Raw genomic sequence first — 13,713 nt, 5'->3', positions numbered from 1 at the left:
AGGGCCCGCCGCGCCTGCGCAGCCCGAGCAGCAGCCCCGCCTCAGCCCGGGAGCGGCGCCCGTGCACAGCGCCCCCCGCGGTCGGAGGAGCGAGCTGCGCCTCGGGGACAGAGTCGCTTCCCGCCGGCTAGAGCGTCCCGGGCTCCGGGGAAGCACACTTCCGGTGACGTCACGGCCCGGGAGGCCCCGCCCCGGGCGGGCTTAGAGCCAATGGGGAGCGGGCGCTGGGGGAGGGGAAGAGCCTGGATGGGCGTGGCCCGGCCTCGGGGCGGGCCAGGAGCTGGGTTTCTTGGGGAGCTGGGGGGGGGGGCAGTCCATTCAGACTTGCCTTCCAGAAGCGCCCTCGGGGTGCCCCCGCCCAGGGTTTACTCAGGCTAATTCCGGGGTTGGGCTGAACCCCCAGGATGCTTGGGGGGGCAGATTGATGTGGGAGCAGTGCGTGGGGGAGGGGTGACCCCAGAGTCGGTGCACCCCTCGGTGGCAGCCGGGGTCCCGGGGGGCTGCGAGGGGGATTGGGGCGCCCACTGGGGAGTGTGGCCAGGGCCTTGTCCAGGCAGGCGGGGGAGGGAGCCCCCAGAGCCCAGGTGTGCAGGCCACTGCCCTGGCCGGGAGCTGGGGGTCCTCTGGCATCCGAGATGGGGGGGGGCAGAGGTCACAATTCTGTGTTTGGGAAGGGGGTGCCATAAAATCTTTTATACCAACTTCTCACCGAAGGGCACTACGATGCTTAGGTTGAGTCAAGCCAAGACTTCACCAAACCCTAACCCCCGAGACAGGAGGGACTGAAAATTAGGTTTATTTTTTTCAAAGAGTAAGCAGAGTTCCCCTACTGAAACTCCCTCCCCCCAGGAGGAAATAGGGAGTAAATTATAAAAGCAGGAATTTTCATAGGAGCTCATGATGACCAAGTGCCTTAAATGGGAAATAGGGCACAAAGATGATTAACTCATCAGCGTAACTTGGCTATTTTTTAAAAAGAAAGATTTTATTTCTTTTGAATTTTACAATTTTCCCCCATTCTTGCTTCCCTCCTCCCACCCCACCCCCCACAGCAGGCAGTCTATTAGTGTTTACATTGGTTCCATGTTATACATTGATCTCAGTTGAATGTGATGAGAGAGAACTCATAACCTTAAGGAAGAAAAATAAAGTATGAGATTAACTCTTTGTTAACATAAGACTTTTCTTGCATCATTCCTTCCTGAAATAGTTGACCCACATTCATTTGGGGTTCAAAAGATCTCATCTTCTGAAAATGCATCCTGCTGGAAGGGAAAGGTAGGTTTGTCCTTGCCTTATTGGTCTTATTTGAGAAGGAGTTGAGATGTAGGTGACCTCTTGACTCCAGGGCTGGTGCTGCTTCTCTGGTTTCTAATTAGGGGCATACTGCTTGTAACCTGGAGGAGACAAATCTTATGAAGAGATTAAACAGACTGGAACCAAAAATGAGGTACAGAAAATTTCAGATGGGGAAGAAGAATAAAAAAATCACTAGGCTCTGGGTATCTTTACCACTTTCAACACAGGTAGTATCAGCTTTATTTGTAACAGCTCACTGATAGCATGTGGACCAGTCATGGAAGGGATAGGGGAAATATATTTTTATTTCATATATTAAGGGAGTTCCAGTGTATAATTACTGGACTAGAACTCAACTGCCAAATAGAATGGTGGTGGTTCTGCCATTTTTTTTTCCTCACACAGAGAATGGATCAAAAACTCACTGGTTAGAAACAAGTTCCCTCATTATCAGGAAAAAATTACTTCAAAGGGAAGAGAAAATAACTCTTTTTTTTTTTTTTTTAACAAGGCAATGGGGTTAAGTGGCTTGCCCGAGGCCACACAGCTAGGTAATGATTAAGTGTCTGAGGTCAGATTTGAGCTCAGGGACTCCTGACTCCAGGGCTGGTGCTCTATCCACTGCGCCACCTAGCCACCCTAACATTATTTTTGAGTTAATGAGTTAATATGAATAGATTTTAGCAATTCATAATCAAAGCTTCATTTTTGCAAACACGTTTTCTAAATTCAAAGTATGAGGAAAAGATTTTAGGGGAAAATGGAGTAAGGATGGTTTTAGGATAAGTAGTTGCTGTGGTTTTTCAATAAATGAATATAAACTTCCCTTGCTGATTTTTCTTTTCTTTCTCCTGATCATTCTTTGTGCCAACTCTGAGCCGTGTGTTGGGCAGCAGGTAAAAGACATATCAGGGGCACCTAGGTGACGCAGCGGATAAAGCACCAGCCCTGGAGTCAGGAGTACCTGGGTTCAAATCTGGTCTCAGACACTTAATCATTACCTAGCTGTGTGGCTTCGGGCAAGCCACTTAACCCCATTTGCCTTGCAAAAACCTAAAAAAATAAAAAAAAATAAAAGGAATATCAGCCCCCCAAAGAAAGCAAGAACTCAAGAAGTAAATCAGAGGCATGGAATATATTGGAGATATTAGAATTCTTAACAGTGAAGAATTTTTCAAAGAGTTTTATGAATAATGGTGTCATCATCTTCCTCATTATACAATACCTAACCTTGAACTAACAGGGAAGGAAGTGCCCTGCCAGTCCACATTGGCTAAGATCACCAGCCCCACAAAGGCTCAAAGAAAAGGATGGTGAGATCAGACAGGGACCACCATGGAGAATTCTGCATAATTGACCTAAAGTTGTAGTCCTTGCCAGGCTACTTTCCAGTTTTTCCAAATTTTTGTTGCTTGATGAGTTCTTGCTCTAAAAGCTGGCATCTCTCATTTTCTGGATCAAATACAGAATTAACTCTTCATAACTTAGGTCCCCCTTCATGTATTCTTCCTATGTCTTCTTCTCACCCCTATCCATCCATCCAGTAACCTTGACCTCTTTGGCTGTTCCTCCAATAAGACCCTCCATCTCTTGGCTCTGGGCTTTTTCTCTGGCTAATCCCCCCTTCCCCCAATTCCTGGAGTTCTGTCCTTCATCTGCTAGTGATGGCTTCCCAGTCTTCCTCCACATCCTAACAAAAAGTCCATCTTTTCCAGGAAGTTTCTCCAACCCCTCTTCATTCTAAGCACTTTTCCTCTTTGAATGATTTCCTAATTTTTATGCAAGTACACTGATTGTCATCTCCCTGATTAGATTTTGAAGTCAGGGACTGACTTTTCCGTTTTTATATATATATTTTAATTTTTGCAAGGCAATGGGGTTAAGTGGCTTGCTTAAGACCACACAGCTAGGTAATGATTAAGTTTCTGAGGTCAGATTTGAACTCAGGTACTCCTGACTCCAGGGCCGGTACTCTATCCACTGTACCACCTAGCTGCCCCACACTGCACCACCTAGTTGCCCCCCCCTTTTTATATTCTTAACCCCTATCAGAGTGCCTGGTCTTTAATAGGTACTTAATAAATGGTTATTGATTAGTCATATGATTTTTGTTCTCGTTATTAATTTGGTCCATTATGTTGATAGTTTCCTGAATATTAAACCAATCTGCATTCCTGAAAAATCTAACCTGGTCATGTTTGTATCATCTTTGTGATTTATTGGTGGGTCTTCTTGCCAACATTTTATTTAATACTTTTATTTCAAAATTCATTAGGGATCTTGGTTCATGGTTTTTGGTCTTTGTTTTTACCTTCCTGACTTAGGTATCATGACCACATTCATATCATAGGAGGAATTTCTTAAGATCCTATTCCTACTGTGAGGAATGTAGGGTATTGTTGGTCTTCACAGGGTGGAGGTTGCCTAAGAAATATATTACAAAGGGGAATAACCCCAGCCAATCACAGAACTAAGAGAGCTCTTTTAACCCCAGCCATTCACAAAACTAGGAGAGATCTTCTAATCTCATCCAAAGATGAAGGGCTCAGGGGCAGCTAGGTGTTGTAGTGGATAAAGCACCAGCCCTGGAGTCAGGAGTACCTGGGTTCAAATCCAATCTCAGACACTTAATAATTAACTAGCTGTGTGGCCTTGGGCAAGCCACTTAACCCCATTTGCCTTGCAAAAACCTTAAAAAAAAAGATTAGGAAGAACTGTTCCCCAGCCAATCAAGGGTGACCAAGAGATTCTGACCTATCCCAACTGAGTTTGTACAATTAGGTTCATGAATATTACCCCCACATACCCCCTGTAATGTTTGGGGTTCATCAACATAACATGCATCATATGATGGGGGGGTCATATTAAAGACATATCATGGGATGGATGGACCTCTTAGACTGTTACTCAAATGATGAGAGCCTATGAAAATTCAGGTGAGAGGGGAGTTTCCAAAACTGTATAAATGTCCCTTGGTGTGCCTTACCTGCAAGAACCATGAATATAAAGTTCAGTTCTCTCAATACAGCAGATTTATTTTTCATATAGATAACACTACTTTTCAGATTGCTTCAGTAATGTTTGAATTATTTCAAATGTTTGATGGAATTAACTTTTAAGTTCAGTTTATCATGGTTTTGGTGCCTTTGGAAACTTATGTCCAGTCTCATTTTCTGAGGTCACATGCTCTTTCTCCTCCTGTTAATCTGAGTATTTCATAGTAAAAATATTTATTTGGATTGTAGGTTTTATTGACATATTACTGAGCAAAATAGTTTCTACTATTTTCTTTTATTCTTCATTTGTTGTGAATACACCTTTTAAAACTTTTCAAACTGGTAATTGGTTTTCTTCTGTTTCTCAAATTATCTATTGGTTTGTCTAGGGGTGTTTTGTTTTACTTTTTAAAATTAGATCTGGTCTCAGACACTTAATAATTACCTAGCTGTGTGGCCTTGGGCAAGCCACTTAACCCCATTTGCCTTGCAAAAACCTAAAAAAAAAATCAGCTCCTAGGTTTCTTTTTTTTTTGGGGGGGGGGGGAGAGCCTTTCCTAATCCCTTCAGTGCTAGTAACTTCTGAGATTCCTGATCTTGGGTTGTGTGCATGGGTATCTAGTATATACCTCTGGTTGTTTGCCTGTGATCTCTTCCATTCGAATGTGACAAGCAGATCTGCCTTTTTATCCCCAGTGTTTAGCACAGCACAGCATATAATAGAGAGGGCAGCTGGTTAGTATAGTGGATAGAGCACTGATCTTGGAGTCAGGAGGACCGGAATTCTAATCTAACCTCAGACACTTGACTCTTGTGACTTTGGGCAAGTTACTTAACCCTGATTGCCTCAAATCCAGGGCTATCTCCAGGTGTCATGATTCATATCAGGAGAAAATGAGGCTGGTGGCTTAGCACAGCTCTCCCACCCCCAACTCAAGTCCAATTTACATGCTTACATGCTTGAAAAATGAAGGACAAACATATAATAGGTATTTAAAATGTTTCTTGATTTTTGACTTAACTCAGTGGTTTGTTCACTTTTTCTTTGTTTTTAATTTTATAAAATGTGTCTTTGATTTTTGGGATTTTTCCATTTTGAATTTTAAATGAAGTTTTTTTTTTAGGTTGGATTTTTTTTTTTTTTGCAAGGCAATGGGGTTAAGTGGCTTGCCCAAGGCCACACAGCTAGGTCATTATTAAGTGTCTGAGGCCGGTTTTGAACCCAGGTACTCCTGACTCTAGGGCTGGTGCTTTATCCACTGCACCACCTAGCCCCCCAAATGAAGTTTTAAATTGCATTAATTCCTAGTTGCTGAAGTTGTATACCCCATCTGTTCATCTATTCTTTCTCTCTTTTGTTGAGGAAAGTATTTAAAGATATTGGTTTTCCCCTTAGAACTGTTTTTGTGGCTCCCCTCACATGGTGACTAATAGTTTGCTTCTTGGCCCAATCACCATAAGAGAGCTGGTCTTGATTGTCTGAACTTGCTGTGCTGGTGATTCTGCTGTGGTTTTCACACTTGACTGGAGATTGGATCTGAGTCCCTTCCCTGTGGCCAGAGTCAGAGCCACAAAGATCCTGTTCACTTCTGGTCCTGGTACCTAGAACTTCTTCTTGCCCTAGGTTGCCATCTGTAGGGGCAGGGCCTCTTCTCAGTCTACGTGAATCTATAACTGACTTTGGGGTGAGAGTAGTATCAGTTCTTACTTCCTGCCCAGCATTAGGGCTCTCCTTGCTGGTCCTTCTCTTGCTCTAGGGCCCAATTCAGTGTTCCAACCTGGAAGATTCTGCAGCGCCCTTGGGGCTATACTGTGTCCCTAGTGTCCTGTCTTCTGTGCTGAAAAAATGATTCCCTGTGTTGTCAGGACACAATCTGGTTCATTCTTCTAGATCTTTGGGGGATTGTTGTTTAAGGAACTGACTGGATTGCTTTGTTTATTTGCCCATCATGGCTGGTCTCCAGGGGAACTTCATTCTTGGAGAACTTCTCTCTGAAAAGCGCTGGGATGGCTTGTATTTCCTCCTCCCTTCCTCACCCCACCTTGAATTCTGTTTGGAAATGTCTGAATTGGATTTATTTTTCCATTTTCTTGGTAGATGTTTCATGGTTTTTGGTCTTCCTCTGCTATACAACAGGCAGGCTGACAGCCTGGCTGAAGCAGCATGTCCCCTTGAGAGACAGATGGGAGGCAGCATGTGCCTGCTAGGATAAACCACCCCCACCACCTTGACCACCCTCTGCCCTTCCAGTTCAGTGCCCCCTGCCCCTATCTTGAGAAGCCTCGCCTTGTGTAGAAGCACCTGGGAGCTACTGCTCAGGAGTTGCAGCCATAGGTAACAAGTGATGTCAGAAAATAACATATTATCACTGATGTCCTCAGTTCTGTCCTGTGGCTCAGCAGCAGAAACAGAGTGAAAATGATCTTATAGACAAGGCCTCTACCTCCTAAGGATCATGGAACCTTTTTCAACTTATTGGCAGCTGAAACCTTCCCTCCTTGGAATATGAGCTCCTTGGGTATAGGGGTCACCTTTTCCATTTGGAGTGCTTTACACATTGTAAGGGCTTAATAAATGCTTTATTCATTCATTCAACTCAAAGGAGCAAGGTCCTAATGAACATTTGAACTTAAGGCATATTTATACAAAGCATATAAAGAACAGAACTGGAATTCACCTCCCAGTGGAGGTAGAAAGGGCCTTCCTAGAGGGTCAGAGAGAGAGACTCCCAGTACTTCCAGTAGAAGTACTAGAGGTACAGGTAGACTTAGGGGTATTCATGAAGGCAGTGGTCCATGCCCCACCTTGGGGCCTGCTTTTTTTTTTTTGCAAGGCAATGGGGTTAAGTGACTTGCCCAAGGCCACACAGCTAGGTCATTATTAAGTGTCTGAGGCCAGATTTGAACCCAGGTACTCCTGACTCCAGGGCCGGTGCTCTATCCACTGCGCCACCTAGCCGCCCCTGGGGCCTGCTTCTTCAGATCTTGGCCAGTTCCCTGGCTGGATCTGAAATGTGCACCAATGCACTTGTGTCTTTATCCACTCCCAGCCTGGCAATCACCCTCCCACCCACTTTACTTGGCACCGCCAGATTGTCTTAGCTCCCAGGCTTTACTTGCATTGCACATCTGCTTTTGCATTTCCAATCAATACCTGGTTATGTGGGAGGCTTTACTATGTGACTCTTCTTCTCCTCTCTGTTCAGTATACATTTTAGACCTTTGACTTGGGAAAGTTCTTTTCTCTCAGTTCATCAGAGTGCCTGTTGCTGTGAAAAAGAGTCCCTGGGGGCGGCTAGGTGGCGCAGTGGATAGAGCACCGGCCCTGGAGTCAGGAGTACCTGGGTTCAAATCTGGCCTCAGACACTTAATAATGGCCTAGCTGTGTGGCCTTGGGCAAGCCACTTAACCCCATTGCCTTACAAAAAAGAAAAAAAAAAGAAAGAGTCCCTGTGGGCCTCAGTTTACTGCTCTGTAAAATGAGAGGGGCATGTGAGGTAGTCTACCCCTAGGATGGGATACACTCTTCTTTTTGGTCTGTTTTGACACAGCATTCGAGTGCCAATGATCAAATGATGCCCTTATAAATCACAGTCTCTACCAACATCTAGTCTCTTGGCTGTTAATAGAAAGGGTTGTGTACTTTAACTAGACAGCACACTGCTGACTATTGCATTGGATGCTTCTGAATGTTGACTTTGTCTCTTTTGTCATTGGTTATGTGTTCTTTTGACCTTGCTGCCTTCTCTGATTGTATTGCTTCATATAAGTCTGTTTCTCTGAATTCTTCATATTGCAGCACAGCAATAGTTCATTGCATTCATATGCTATGAATGATTCATCTAAACCTGTTGGGGACATTATTTATATAATACATGCTATAAACATTTTATATATCATATCCTATAAACATTCTCTACAAGCCTGAGACTTTTATGGCTGAGCGTAACTTTCTTAGAAGGGGTCATCCATGTGACACAGTGTATAGAACTTTGGGCCTGGAGCCTCATACACACTTACTAGCAGTATGATCCTGGGCAAGTCACTTCACCCTGTTTGCCTCAGTCTCCTCTTCTGTAAAATGAGCTGGAGAAGGAAATGGAAAACTCCTCCATTATCTAAGCCAGTGTGTGGGATAAAGTTTTGAGATTTCTTCAGTAAAATATTATAGATTGAATTTGGTTAACTATGTGCCCCTCCTCCCTTGACAAAGCAAACTTCTGGGATATTGTTGAAGAGTCAACTGACTTCATCTTATCTGTTGATGTCTGGAGAATCATTCAATTCCTGGGACTAAAGAGATAATCTGGTTTCTGTTTGAATTTTATGCTCTTTTCCCTAGATTAGTTTGCTTTCTTTGAATTCTATACCACTTTTCCTAGAGTAATTTTCGTGTTTAGATTGTTAGACCATATTCCTCATTAAAGAGGGTGGGTCAGTTGGGGGGGGGAATCAAGTTAAGATAAATGTGATTATTGGGCTTTTTGCTTTTGCCTCAATCTCTCTAATTGATTGTGGCCCATTTCTAGAGAAACAATAAAGCCTTCTCTTCATACCTTGAGAGATTTCCGAAATTTATTTAAGTGGCATTTGTCCCACACACCAGGAAAACTCAAGATGGAGTCACAAAGAGTGAGACATGATTGAAACAAATGAAAAACAACAAAAAACTTTGTTGGGCTTATCTGCCCAATAATGGAATCTCAGGAGTAAAAGTTAAGATTAAAGTCACACTCATTTTTCAGAAGAAACTGAAGGTTCATATGGCTATGTGACATACACAAGGTCTCTTATACAGAAAATAGTTCAATAAATACCCAGCTCCACTTGCAGCAAATTAACTGGAGCAGCCATCCCATAGCTTTCCCAGGAATTAAATTAGCATCCTTGCTAATTTAGTCATTGTGAGGGTAGGTTTTTTTAATTTGGATTATTCTGATTGTTAGTGATTTGAACATGTTTAAAGATGGCTGATTGTGGTTCTGTAATTCCCATTTCTTCTTTTTTTAACACTGTTTTTTCATATCCTTTGACCATTTGTTTAATGGGGAATAGCTCTTAATCTCATGAATTCATATTAACTTTCTAAGGATTTTGGATGTCATTTTTTTGCAGAATTTAATACATAAATGAATTGATCTTATTAATGCAAAAGAGTCTTGATTTTATATAGTGAAGATGGTCTGTTTTACTTTTTCTGACCTTTTATATAATTTTTGTTTCATAGATTTTTTTTTACCAGTTCACAGTTGTAAAAGATTTTTTATTGTGTAATAAGAAAATGTATATAATTTGTCCATTTGGAATTTACTATCATATACAATAACTAATTATTTTGACTTATTTTTTGCCAGGCCACATTCCAATTTTGTTAGTAGTTCACATCAAATAGAGTCTCTACCCAAGATGGTTGTGTTCTTGGTTTTATTGAACATGAGACTTCTGTGTGCATTTGTTTCCAGGTCTTGATTGTGTGCCTATTTCTCTGTTTACTTTTCCATTTTCCCTCCAGTACCAGATAGTTTCAATAATTATTGCTTTGTTGTAGAGTTTGGGATCTGGGGGACTCTCATTTATTTTTTCCATTACTCTCTTTGACATGCTTGACCTTTTCATTCCTTTCCATGGTACTCTACACACATTAATTGCTTAGTGTTTTTGAAGTGCAATTGAATTGAGTTATATCTTCGAAATAAATACAAATAAAATTTTCATATCCTTCCTCACCCTTCTCAGAATAAAGCCAGCTATCAGCACATTTAAATAGGGCAGAGAGAAAGGAAGTAGTGGGTCCCTTGGCGCCCCAATGACTGTGCTTTTATGCTGATCCAGTCATTACTGGCTCAAAGCCTAACTTTAGCCATTAAACAGAAATAAGCAGCTTTGGCTCTTAAAAGGGAGGGTTCAAGACTGTTTCAGTCCATGTTCCTTCTTTTTTTTTTTTTTTTTTGCAAGGCAAATGGGGTTAAGTGGCTTGTCCAAGGCCACACAGCTAGGTCATTATTATGAGACCGGATTTGAACCCAGGTACTCCTGACTCCAAGGCCGGTGCTTTATCCACTATGCCACCTAGCCGCCCCCATGTTCCTTCTAACCATGGGATAAAAGGAAATCTCTTAAGGAATGGCGAATGATCTAATCTTTTTTTTTTACTGATTTATTTTAATGCCTAATACATTTATTCAGGATCTATATATGTGTGTATATGTATATAAAACAAATTAATATTATAACACATTAGACTTTGTAGCCCCCCCAAATGAGAAGAGTAAGGAAGGTTGAAAAGGGTATGACAGTCAGGTAATAGTTAACTCTTCTCCCTTCTCTTGTCATTGGTATGGTAATCATCAATATGCTGATGGTTCTTGAGTCTGCTTCTCCAGCCCTAACCTCTCTCTGGACACCACAGTCTTGCATTTCTAACTAGTTATAGGACACCTTGGAACTGTTTTATAGACATTTTAAATGCAAGATGTTTAAAATAGAAATCATTTTCTTTTTCTCATAGTTCTCCTTTCTTCTGACTTTCCTAATAGTCAATCTTTTCAGTCACTTAAAATGATGCAACCTGGGGGGGCATCTTCGATTTCATCCTCTTTCTCACCTCATATATCCAATGAATATCCAAGTCCTATTGTTTCTGTTTTCATGACACCTCCTATGGATGCCCTTTTCTCCTTTAACATTGTGCTCTCATTACCCATATCTGAGCCTATGGGTAGGTTCTTTCCACTCTAGTTCATCTTTTAGCTGACCATTTCATCCCTGGCATTCAGACCATGACAGTGAATTCTTGGTGCTTTCAGGATTAACCCGAAAGCCCCATTTAGCCCTTTCCAATGTTTTTATACCTTTTATCCTCTTGTTTACTCTCATTTAGTGACAGATCTCTTTGCTCTCTTGCATCTGACAATGTTCCATTTTGAATATTTTCCCTGGTGATGTTCGATGCCTGGACTTCTCTCCTTACCAGCTCTGATTTCAGCCTTCCTATACTTCCTTCACATCTCAACCAAACTCCCACCCTTCTACACTGAGCCTTTCCTAAACCTCTTTAAATATAAGGCCTTTCCTCTCTGATGATTTCCTACTTTCCTCTATGTACCTATTGGTTGGTGTGTTGTCTCCCCATCAGAGTGTGAGCATCATGGGAACAGGGACTGATTTAACCTTTTCTTTGTATTCTCAGTGCTTAGCATAACTGGCAGATAGGAGGCACTGCATAGATGCTTGTTTACCAACTGAATGACTTTAGAGTTTGAAAGGCAGGGATGGGAGTTTCAACTGGATTTGGTGAGCAGTTGTAAGCCATCAAAGAAGTCTTAAAATTTCAAATCCAGTCTCAGATACTTAATAGTTACCTAGCTGTGTGCCCTTGGGCAAGTCACTTAACCCCATTGCCTTACAAAAATCTTAAAAAAAAAAGAAGGAAGAATGAAAGTGAAAAATAGCATGCTTCAGTCTGTGTCCAAACAATATCAGTTCTTTCTTTGGAGGTGGATAGTATGCTACATTATCTTGAATCATTGTGTTGCTGAGAATAGGTTATTCATAGTTCTAACAATATTGTTGGTACTGGATTAGACAATCTTTCCTTTTAGTCCTATTAGTCCTTCTCCTGGTTCTATTCACTTCACTGTGCATCAGTTCATTTAAGTTTTTCCAGTTTTTTTCTGTAGTCATCTTGCTCTTCATTTCTTAAAGCATAATAATATTCCATTATAATCATATACCATAGCTTGATTATTCCCCAATTGATGGGCATCCCTTCAATTTCCAATTCTTAGCCACTACAAAAAGAACTGCTCTAAGTATTTTTGTAGAAATGCATCCTTTTCATTAAAACAACTCCAAGGGACTCCCTCACAACTATTAGATTGATCAATGTGACTAAAAAAAATGATCAATATTGGCAGGGATGTGGGAAAACCGGGAACTGATGAATTATTAGTGGAGTTGTGAAGAGATTTAACCTTTCTAGAGCCCAAAGGGCAATAAAATTGTGCAGACCCTTTGATCCATTAATACCACTAATAGGTCTGTATCCAAAGAGATCACATAAAAGGGTAAAAAACTCACTTATGCAAAAATATTTATAGAGCTCTTTTCAAATATCAATAATCAAAGACAATTCTAAAAGACTGGTGATGGAAAATACCATCCAAATCCAGAGAAGGAACTTTGGAGTTTAAATGCAGACCAAAGATTACTATCTTCAGTTTTTTAAAAGTTGTCTTTAGGTATTATTTTTTCCCCTGTTTCAATTTAATTCTTCTTTCACAACATGATTAATATAGATTTACGTTTAGAATGGTTATATATGTAAAGCCTATGGTAGAATGCTTTCTGTCAGGAAAAAGGGGGAAGGAAAAAAAATGATTGCTGAAAATTACTGTTGTGGGGCAGCTAGGTGGTACAGTAGTTAAGAGCACTGGCCCTGGAGTCAGGAGTACCTGTATTCAAATCTAGCCTCAGACACTTAATAATTACCTTGCCGTGTGGCGTTGGGCAAGCCACTTAACCCCATTTGCCTTAAAAAAACCCTAAACCCCACCCCAAAATATTGTTTCATGTAGCTGGAAAAATAAATAAAATATTTATTTTAAAAAGACAAAAAGTACACAATAGAGAACAAAAGAAAATCTACAGGGAAGCAAAGTTGGGCAGCTTTTAAAACAATGTCTAGTATTACATAGACTTTCTTGAAATAGAAATTTATTATGTTATATTGTATCTTCTCTTATGTTCTGCTTTAGACATAAGAATTTTTTCTTTTCTCATTTATTTGTTTAAAATAAATTTTTAAAATTACAAAAAATCAAAGACCAGCTCCACATAAGATTCTTATTTAAACATCACATTTCCCTTAGAACAAGAGCAGAATGAATATCCCACTATCTTCCAGACCTCTTTACTCAGAGTCTCTCAGAATCTGATCTCATACATATACAACTTCCTATCAGTTTAGTTTGATAAAAGCTTTAGAGTACCTTATACAGAGAATCCAACACACATTCCAAAAGCTCCATCCAAAATAAAAATACAATTGTTAGCATTAGTTTTTCCCCAAAATAAATCAGTAAATATCCCTGATGAATATAGGTATTTTTCTTCTTTAACACAATACCACATTTCTTTAACTCCAAAGGTTTTACAATAGAGTTTAAAATCCCAAATCACTTTAACAATCTATTTTTTTTTTTAGGTTTTTGCAAGGCAATGGGGTTAAGTAGCTTGCCCAAGGCCACACGGCTAGGTAATTATTAAGTGTCTGAGAGCGGATTTGAACCCAGGTACTCCTGACTCCAGGGCTGATGCTTTATCCACTTTATCCGCCCCTAATAACCCTCTTTTAAAACCCTCACAGTGATTCCCCAAACTCCAATTCACAAACCTTAAATATAGTGAGAGTCATCAC

Source organism: Macrotis lagotis, chromosome 2 (assembly GCF_037893015.1).
Source record: "Macrotis lagotis isolate mMagLag1 chromosome 2, bilby.v1.9.chrom.fasta, whole genome shotgun sequence".
Classification (NCBI taxonomy): domain Eukaryota; kingdom Metazoa; phylum Chordata; class Mammalia; order Peramelemorphia; family Peramelidae; genus Macrotis; species Macrotis lagotis.
The sequence above is the reverse complement of the archived record's forward strand: the minus strand, read 5'-3'. Positions refer to the sequence as shown.